The following is a 10,856-nucleotide window of genomic DNA, read 5'->3' as shown; positions in this document are numbered from 1 at the left end:
CTCATTGGATCATCTTTAGACAAACCATTTAGACTATTTTTTCTCAGGACAATCCTTATGGGAGCAGAAACGGAACAAGTGAGAAAAACTTATTCATAGCTCTAGTTTCCTACTGGCAAAATGTTTGCTCTGTAGGGTACTACCTGTACTATACTTCCGTGTTGTGCATGTGTACACACAGAGGAAAGTCTTACTCTTCAGTGGTAATGGGTAAGTCACAGACCAAGAGGTGAGGCACAAATAATGAGGGCACGAGGAAAGGTAATATCATGTCTGCATTAAATCAGTTCTCAGAAAAATTAGTCTACATAATTGTTCAAAATCCCTGAGAGAAGTGTGGTCACAATGCTTGAGGTGGCTCTCAAGAAACGATTTGTGCTGAAACAACAGTAGATTGAATAAAAGGGAGTTGGATACAGCATGCTATGAGTCCTTGGGTCTATGGATGATGGTACCATGGAAGATTTATGGGCAGGAAGACAAGTTCATTATTGGAATATGAGTCTACTTTATTAAAACATGATGTTGCCCCATTCAGGATGATAAAGTGTCAGTGTAATCAATCTGCCACCAGGCTAGCCAGCTGTCCCTCTAAGAATTGGTGCCTTACCTGGGATCTCAGATTTGGCCTCTGCATTTGGCTTATTGGGTGCTCATTAGTTCCAGATTATCCTTGGGTAATAGAAGATCATCTTGTTGATGCATACATAGTCTCCATTTTGGCAGCAAGGCCACTCTACATTGGTCCATTAATCAAACATCAGAGTGTCTGGAGAAAGATCCTGCCTGATACATACAGCACATAACATTTTGTCTGCCTGATTACTGACAATCTGCTCCTCATCTGTGGATATCACTTGTGGGTATTTACATGGAAATTAATAGCTTCACAATCTGTGTCCATTGTGAATAATCCCTATATATACATTTCCCCCAGATCTCCCTGTTACTAATTTTCCAGTTTTGTTCTTTTTGAGTTCTTGACCAGCTATCTAACTCATTTTTCTCTGACCATGAGTCAGTTTAGATTTATATCTCTGGGTACTCATCTTTTTTTCTAGGTGAACAACCAGACATATCACCCAAATTTCTGTTTAATGTGAAGATTTAACTTAACTTCTGTCTTTTCAGGTCACTCTCTGAACAGGCCTGTAGGTGGCATCTATTTCTAGTGGCATACTTTTCATATCTATTGATAAAACTTTTCCTTTTACTTCTCTACTATATGATCATATGGAATCTTTTCTAACACCCCACGCCACATACACCAAGACCTTATGCGTGGTTGAGGTGAAGGAAGAAAATGAACACAAAATGTACCATGGCAGTCTGAGCCATCCACTCATGCAGTTTACTGTGCCTCTTTGGAACTGTGCAGGCCTAGCCTCCAGTATGCCCCCTTTTGCATTTATGATAAAATGCTGCTATGCATGTCTAATTTTAGGGTTCATTGGGTTAAAATGGTCAAATTAGATCAGATCCTTGTTGATGAACACATATCGTCCAAAAGTTATAGGATGTTTACTGCTTGTTCTTCACAAGGTATACTTAGCATAATATCATCAATATAATGAATCCTTTCTGTGCAATAGAGTCTGAGCTATACTATGTTCTGAAATATATTAATATGAGCTGGTTTCCTCTGAGATATCTTACGGCAGAGACCAGGAGAGCTCACAAACACCTAGGCAAGACAGTAAAGAAATATCTTTGTTATTTGTCCTTGTAAATAAAAGCTAATATTTCTTTTTTCGAGTATACAATCATCCAAGAAAATGGCTGAAGGTTTTTCTGGGCTAGGTTTTGGGAAAGAAGTGGTCACAATGACACCTGTAATCATATTACAGTATCCTTCGATAAAGGGATGCAGCCTGCCCTTTCCCCAGTTGAGAGGTTCATAATCTGTGAATAGCTTTAGCTAGTAACTGTATTTAAGTCTGGAACTGGATAAAAGATAGTGAATCTCCTATCTGAAAATTTGAATTGAGTTTCTGGCCAAGATTCCTAGATTCCTAGAATCTTCGCAGCATATCAAGCAACTACCTAGTAAGCTATTCTCTTTTTTTTTTTTTCATTTTTAGGAATCAACTCCAAAATCAACTAGCCTTTGTCACAGATCTCTGTGGATCAAAATTTTGATTACCAGTCAACTCCTGTTGCTTACTGTAACAATTGCATCCACTTGACCTCTAGGACTAGATTATCACCAGTGTTACCAGAGAACCCGATTCCACTGTAGCATCTCCTACTACATCTTTGGCCTACAATCACAATAGGCCATCACTAATTGCCCTCACCAATACATTCTTAAGATTTTGTTGCAAGCATACCTTCTGGGCCCTCCTGGGGAACATAATCAAGAGGTGCTTGAGCAGGTTGCACAGAATAGATTCATTTCAACATAGCCATTTCCCTGAGCCTTCAGATTCTTTCCTATAGTTTGTTATATAATTTCCAATATTGAAACAACATTAACTATATACAGGTGTTTAGTAGCCAACACAGATAATTATTAACTCCACTCCTGGGTGATGAGCAAACATTAAATCCTAACTCTATGTCAAAAAATTCATCTCTATCAATTCATCTATTTATCCCATTGCACTGCCATACTTAGAATCCAGTTAATGCATGCTCACAGGTTCTTACCAATATAGATTGGCTAGTTGTGTGATGCTTTTTTGATATATAACCTGTCTCTTAAAAAAAATTCCTTTATCTTCTCTGTCTGGGCTATGTTGATATCTAATTATCTAACTATGGGTCTGATGGCAATAAGAGTTGATGGGATTAAATACTGAGATAGCTTAGAGATATCAAATTGAGAGGTATCTCAATTTGAACACGTCTAAAACTTGTCCCAAACTTTAGATCTATCCTATGTTTTCTACTCAACTAATTATGAAGTCCTGTCAATTTAACCCCTTACACATTTCCCTATTTAATTCATTACTGCCCATCTTAAGAGGTAACATTTTAGTGCAGTTTATCCAAGCCAATGCACACTCTATTCCATTGGAGCATTCAGTCTACTATAGAGGAGGAAACTTTTTCCTTTCTTCCTTTCTAAGTTCTTTGGCTGGCCTAAAAAATTAGATTGACATAAAATAGATTAACAAGAAAAAAAACAATTTTAATTTTGTACATACAGGAGCTCATAGAAATATGAAACTCGAAGAAATGACCAAAGCAGGCAGCTTTTATACTTCTTAGAGAAAGAAACATTAAATTTGTGAAGAATTGACAAGACAAAGACAATTGGGGCAGTAAATTAGTAAAGAAGTAACAAAGTTTGTTTATACAGCCTTTCTTGGTGAAGGAGACACAAAATCAGCAAAATAAGTATGTAAATGTATATTCAAATCATGTATATAACATGTTCCTGAAGTTAAGACTTTTCTCCATAAGGAACAAGTGAGGGTGGTTTGCAACTTCATATAGATTTGTCATGGTCAACTTCACTGAGAAGTGACATTGAGCAAATACTTGAAGAAATTGATGCAATAAATCTGGTGGATATCTGAGGAAAGAAATTTCTAGGCAGAAAGAACAGAAAGTTCAAAGTTCATAAGACCATGGGGCCACTGTAGCTAGAGTGGAATTAGAAAAGAATAGAACAGTAGGATCAGTAAGGCCATGAATATAAAACTAAAATATAATAAGCATTTTGCAGGAACAGTATTTGGCTACCATGAGAATGTAAAATAGGATTATCTGACGTAGTCTTAAGACTTGAGGAATGCTTCCCTGAGTAAATGACAGTTAACTGACATCTGAATTGTGAGCAGAGGTTAATTGGGTCCATCCGTATTCCTCTCTTCCCCGAAACTGCCTTGTCCCTATATTCTAATATTTTTTCTTTCTAGTCCTCTGACCAATTGGCCAAGTCATCAGCCACTGCCCAGGAATTCATATATATTTTTAACATGGACCACTTTTATTGCCTCATGAAACCCAGTGAGTGGGGCTGCAGTGTAGCCATAGTCCACTTAGAGCCTGTACCTATGTTCCAAGCAGAACTTTCTAGTAACCAAGCTCTGAGAATCAACTTTATTCTTCCTCCATCAGCAGGTAATAAGAAATGTCTGAAACAACCATATATGTGAGCAGAGGAAGAGATGCCAGGGAAATAATGTTGGTTAACATTGGATCTGAAGCTTGTCTCTGTGCTCTCTGATTGGCATAGAATCTTCAGCTTGCCTTTTTGCTCAGAATCAGCTTGTGCTGATTCTGGATATACAAATTTCACCTTGTGATGAATTGCTGCTGGGACCACCTGAACTTATATTTGGTGGGTCGGACAGGAATCACTTCATTAAAGGCAATTCTAGCCATATGGACACCTGATGACCCATGTCAGGTGATCTATTTCTACAGAAGTCCAGCAGGGTGCCAGGAGCGGTTTTACAAAAGCACTATAATTATCAGTTGTAATTGACCTGGCCTTGTTCCAGAACTCAAGGGGTCATTTACATTGTGTTTCTCCTAACAAGGCTTAGCCATAAATTCCACAAAATCCTTTCCTTCCATTGATAACTCTAGTGTCATAGTGTATGATAGGTTGTATGGCTCAAGTGGCAGGAATGCTTCTAATGCAGCCAGACTTGCTTCAGAGCCCTTTCTTAGTCTGAGAGCTTGCTCTGGACGCATTTTGTGTCACCTAATATATATATCAGAGTTCTATTCCCAGGTGTGGAAAATGCATCCTCCCATAGCCAATGAGGCCTACCCAACAACTGTATTTCCTTCTTTTTGAAAGAGATGCCCTAGCATGTCCCAGACCACTGTAATCATAATAATTTCACTGATGTGAGACAGTTGGCCATTGAATCTTTGTGGCTTTACAACTCTCTGCAGTGTATGTGCCTCGCCAATGCTTCCAACATACATTCCCCTTCTTTCTCATCGAATCCGATTTGCATGATGTCATTAATATTGTAAAGCTGTGATGAGCTCTGTAGGATGTCCAGGCAGACAAAAGTTTCTTCATACTATATTATGACAAAAGGAGGGAGAGTTAACAGCCCTGGGGTAAGAATATAAATGTTAACACTTGTCTTCTTTAAATAAACACCAAATATTTCTGATACTCCTTTCTTATAGAGATGGAAAATAACTCTTTTGGCAGGTCAGTGGCCACATTCCATGTATCTGAGGTTATGTTAATGTACTTTAACATGTATTCCACATCTGAATCAGCAGCTATAATTGGGATTATTATTTTACAGAGCTTGCAATAGTCAGTTGTCATCTTCCAGAATCCATATAGTTTGTAAGAGTTGCACTGATGAGTTAAATAGAGATAAATGGATACCATCATCCTTTTATCTTTGAGGTATTCATGAGTATCATTAATCTCTGCCATCCCTTCTGTGATGCAAAGTTATTTTGGGTTTACTACCATGACCCATGCAGGGTTATAAAGTAGTTTCAGAAGCTCCACTTGGCTTTTCTCTCTATAGTACTTACTCAATTAGCCAAGGAACAAATATGGAGGTTGTACGAACTCCTAAGTATGTGATGTTCAATTATATATTCAAGGATCACAGAAATGACTAATAGATGAGGTCATGGCCCTACTGTAATCCAGACATAGGCAAGAACTCTTTATATTGCCTGGTCTCCATAGGCGCCTATGCTCACTGGAGAGTCATGATCAGGTCTTTGGAATCAATGCCAACTCGCACCTGCATTTCAGCATCCTAGAAATGTATGTCCTAGATCTTTCCCCAGTTATTCAAATAAATGATCATAAGTCTTGTTATGTACTGAATTGTGTCCCCTCCAAATTCATATTTTGAAGCCCTAACTCCCAATGTGACCGTATTTGAAGGGTAGGGCCTTTAAGGAGATAAGATTAAATGAGGGCTTAAAGGTTGGGCCCTAATCTCATAGGACTGGTGTCCTTACAAGAAGTGAAAGACATCAGAGAGCTCTCTCTCTGTACATGCACAGAGAAAATGGCATGTTAGGATACAGTAAGAAGGTGCTTGACTGCAAGCCAGAAGAGAGTCTTTATCAGACATCAACATTGGTATCTTTATCTTAGACTTCTAGCCTCCAGAACTGTGAGAAAATACATTTCTGTTGTTTACACCACCTAACTTGTGATATTTTATTATGGCAGCCTCAGAAGACTAGTATAGATATTGGTGCCATGAAGTGGGGTGATACTGTAACAGATACCTAGAAATATGGAAGTGATTTTGGAACTAGATGATGGATTGAGGCTGGAAGAATTTTGAGGTATATCCTAGAAAAAGTCTAGATTGCTTTGAAAAGATTGTGATAAAAATATGAATGTTAAAGGGTGATTCTTGTGAAGACTCAAAAAGAAAAGGGGAGAGCTGTAGAGAAAGTTGCCTTTGTCTTAGAGAATACATATATCACCATGAACAGAATCTTGGTAGAAATATGAACATTAAAGTATTTCTGGTGAGAGCTCAGATGGAAATGAGGAAAATGATATTGAAAATTGGAGGAAGGGTAATCTTTGTTATAAAATGGCAAAGCATGTGGCTGAATTGTGTTCTAGTGTTTTGTGGAAGGTAGAAGTTGTGAACAATAAAACTGACTATTTAGCTGAGGAGATTTCTAAGAACAGTGTAGAAGGTGCTGCCTGGCTTCTCTTTATTGCTTATAGTAAATGTGAAAGGAGAGAGATAAATTGAAGGAATCATTAAACAAAAAGGAATCAGAAATTGAAGTTTGGAAAATTCTTAGCCTATCCATATAGCAAAAAATGAGAAAACATGTTCTGGCGAGAATATCAAGGGTATGGCTGGACAATCACTCCATAAAGAGATTACCCATGGATTTAAACAACCATCTTATCAGAAGCCAGGAATAGAGGTCGGAATATACAAGCAGAGACATAGCAAGTTTGAACAAAAGCAGTTTTCAGATTCCTGGGATTCTATAGAGCTATATAGCTGTGAACATGCTTTCTCCTTCTAGAAAATGGAAGGATGATCCTGAAGACTCTTCAAACATCATTAGGGCTCCCACTCCCACCAGAGGCTCAGAGAATACAAAAAAGAGTGGTGGGAGTAGGGAAGCAGGGGACAAGACCATTTCCTCATCTATTTCAGATAGTGGGGCCACTTTCCCAGTTTCAGCAGGCCAGGCTGCCCTTACCCAGGGCTTCATGGGCAAGGCCACGATTCAGAGCTAAAGAGGTAGCATCACCATCTAGGGCCGTGGGGATGGCACTGTTGCCTAGTGGGCCCACAGGGCACAGCATTCAGCCAAGAGGATTATTCCTGAACCTTAAGATCTAATGGAATTTGCCTCACCAGATTTGGGACCTGTCACCCTTTTCTTCTATCTGACTTTTCCCTTTAGGAAATGGAATTTCTATCCTGAGCCCATCCCGCTATTGTATTTTAGAAGCACATAACTTGTCTGGTTTCACAGTTTCAGAGCTAGGGAAGAAGTTTAACTCAGAGTGAATCATAGCTGGAGTCTCCCCATACCTGGTTTAAATGAGACTTTGGACTTGGAATTGATGCTGGATGAGTTGAGACTCTTAAGGCAATTGGGATGGGGTGAATATATTTAAAATGCAAGAAGGATGTGAATTTGAGGGGAGCAGAAGATGGAATATTGTGAACTAAATTTTGTTCCCCAAAAGTCATATATTGAAATCCTACTTCTCAGCGTGACTGTATTTGGAGATAGGGCCTTTAAGCAGATAGTTAAGGTTAAATGAAGACATAAGAGTTGGGCCCTAATCTAATAGGAAGATTAGGCCCTAATCTAATTAGGAAGATCTAACAGGAAGATGTCTTTATAGGAAGAGGGAGAGATATTAGCGAGCTCTCTTTCTATGCATGCAAAGAAAAAATAATATGAGGACATAGTGGAAAGGCAGCCATCTACAAGCTAAGAAGAGAGATCTCACCAGACATCAGTCCTCTGGCTCCTTGATCTTGGACTTCCAGTCTCCAGAACTATGGGAAAATAAATTTCTGCTGTTTAAGCCACCCAGCCTGTGGTATTTTGTTATGGCAGGCAAAGAAGACTAATACAAGTCCCTTTGGGGATGGACTGGGGGAATCATTAATATTTACACTAGTCATGGTATTGAAGAGGTCTTCCTTCTGAGGACCTGCCTTCTCCTTCAATAATTGGGTCCTGTGTCATAAAACTGGCTCAGGTAGAACTAGAGTCGGATAATAGTTTATGACTTTTGGGGGGATGGTTGCCCTTAGCTTACTGTACATTCATCTTTGACTTCTTTCTATTGTAGATGTTGAGCAAAACCCAGTGGTACGCTTGCAAGATGTGATTGCTAAACCTTCAGGATTTTGTGAGCCAATTGTTAAAAATAGTTATTATTTAAAAATTACATTATCTAAACTTAAATTAATAAATTACATTAAAAGCAAAAGATACTTAGAACTCAATTTATGAATATTTATCAGGCCTTATTTAATCATAATTAAAATGCCCTCTGGAATTAATAAAACTAAGGTAAGGCAGTATTTCTGAAATCCTGCCCCATCTACAATAAAATTCAATGGGGCTTTTTATTATATTTTACTATTATCTATGCATGAAATTATTTACATATGTCATACCCATATAACAGAAATACTATGTACTGGTGTACTACTGCACATCTCTTCTCAACTCTGTGTTCAGTGATGTCACATTGGTAGCTCAAAAACAGCCATGGTGGAAGTAATTACATCACAGAAATCAGCACATGTTACAAACTAGGGCATTTTTTTTTTTTCTCTGTAGCACCAGTTATTAAAGACGAGCACACAAGTAGAAATATCCTTTTTGGATATCTATCTGTCTTACCCCTGGGAGTGTTTGATAACTCTTTAACTTTCTGTGGGCCAGTAATCTTGTATGCTACTCCAAACTCACCACTCATTACAGTAATTGTGTCTGTCTCGTTTCACAGTTGAGCTGTGCCACTTGACCTCTACTACTTCAAGATCCTGTCACTACCAATGTTATCTGTAAATCCAATTCTGTGAGAACATCCCCTATTGTAATCCTTGGCCTACAAAGGAGAACTGCCATAAGATTTTTCATGATGCTTATGTGCATTCACCAGTGCATTCCTCATTGCTTTGTTAATAGATTTCCCATAGGACATAGTCATCTGCTGAATTTTCTGTCCATATTGAGTATATCCACTCTAGAATGCCCCCTTCTCTAAGCATGTTTATCTTCTCATCAACTATCTCCTACAGCAATTTTGGGATTTTATTCTGTTTAGCATGGGCCATTGCTTTCTTCAAGCTTCTTGGAGTTATTTTAGATTATCAGGACTCTCTCACAACATTTTGACAAGTTATTTAATTTTATGTCTCAAGAGAGTATTCCAATGTGGAAAAAAATCTCCCTTATCGAGCTTTGTGTTTCTCTTTGATCCAGCACCCTCAGAATCCAATCCCATTATGTACTCTCTAGGTTGTTGTCATTACGTATTGGTTATGTCTGAATTCGTTCTGAGTATAATCCTTTTTCTCCCTAATCAAGGCTGGCAGTTAACCTTGATTATTGGCCTATGATCAGGAGGGGAAGGAAGCGATGGTTGTAAGGTAGGTGTGTAGTTTCTTTCATAGCAGAGGACTCGACATCAGCTTGAAGCAAGGAGAAAGGCTAGACATTAACGGGGAGAACCCACCACTTTCACAGGTTTAGGGGGTTCAGCATTTTTAGAGGGTTCTAGTTATTTTAAGATTTTTGGGAAAGATTTTGTCAAAAAATATACTACAAGTGGTGGAAAGTATTTGTCATACCTATATCTGACAAAAGCACATATTTCCATATTATTTATATATTATGTTATAACACATTACATGTATATATTACAATTCATAATAAGAAGGCAAATAATCCCATAAAAATGAGTGAAATATTTGAATAGAAAGTTCACAAAAAAAGATATATAAATTTCCATAAGCACATGAGAAAATTCTCAACAGATCATTAGAGATATGCAAATTAAAACTACATTTAGATACCACCACACACCTACTAGAATGGTTAAAATGAAAAAGACTGACCATATCGAATGTTGTGTTGTTGATCTGAAACAACTGGAACCATTCTACATTCATGGTAGGAATGGTACAACCTCTTCAGAAAATGCTGTATGTTTATAAAATTAAACATGTATTTTCTTTTTTAAAACAACTTTACTGAGGTATAATTGATATACAAAACACTTGAGGTAATTAATATGTACAGTTTGATGAGTTTGGACATATGCAAGCATCCATGATGCCATCGCCACAATCAAGGTAATAGACATATCCATCACTTCCCATATTGCATGTTGTGTTCTTACTCCAAAAAAAAGAGAGAGGGCACAAACATATATTTTTTATATGACCTAGTAATTCCAGTCCTGGGTATTTTCTCAAAAGATTAGAAAATATATGTCCACAGAAAGACTTTTACACAAATGTTTATGTTGGCTTTATTACAATAGCTAAAAATTGGAAACAACTCAATGGAGTAATGGATAAACAAATAATTATATATTCACACAATGAAATACTACTCAGCAATAAAAGGGAATGAACTTCTGGTCAATGCAACAACATGGATAAAACCCAAAAATATTATGCTGAGCAAAAGACACCAGACACAAGAGTGCTTACTGTGGGATTCTATTTATGTAAAATTCTAAAATCAGGAGAACTCATCTCCATTGACAAAAGGATAATGGTTACCTGGTTCCAGGGATCAGGGGAGGAACTGCAAAGGTACATTAGCGAACATTTCAAGGTGATGGGAACATTTTATATTTTGAGTCAAATTTTATATAACTTTTTTTCCCTTAGGAAGAAAACTAAATTTCACTCAAAGATGATAGTGCAATCTCT

This window comes from Equus caballus, chromosome 6 (assembly GCF_041296265.1).
Source record: "Equus caballus isolate H_3958 breed thoroughbred chromosome 6, TB-T2T, whole genome shotgun sequence".
Lineage (NCBI taxonomy): Eukaryota > Metazoa > Chordata > Mammalia > Perissodactyla > Equidae > Equus > Equus caballus.
Note: the sequence above shows the minus strand (reverse complement) of the source record.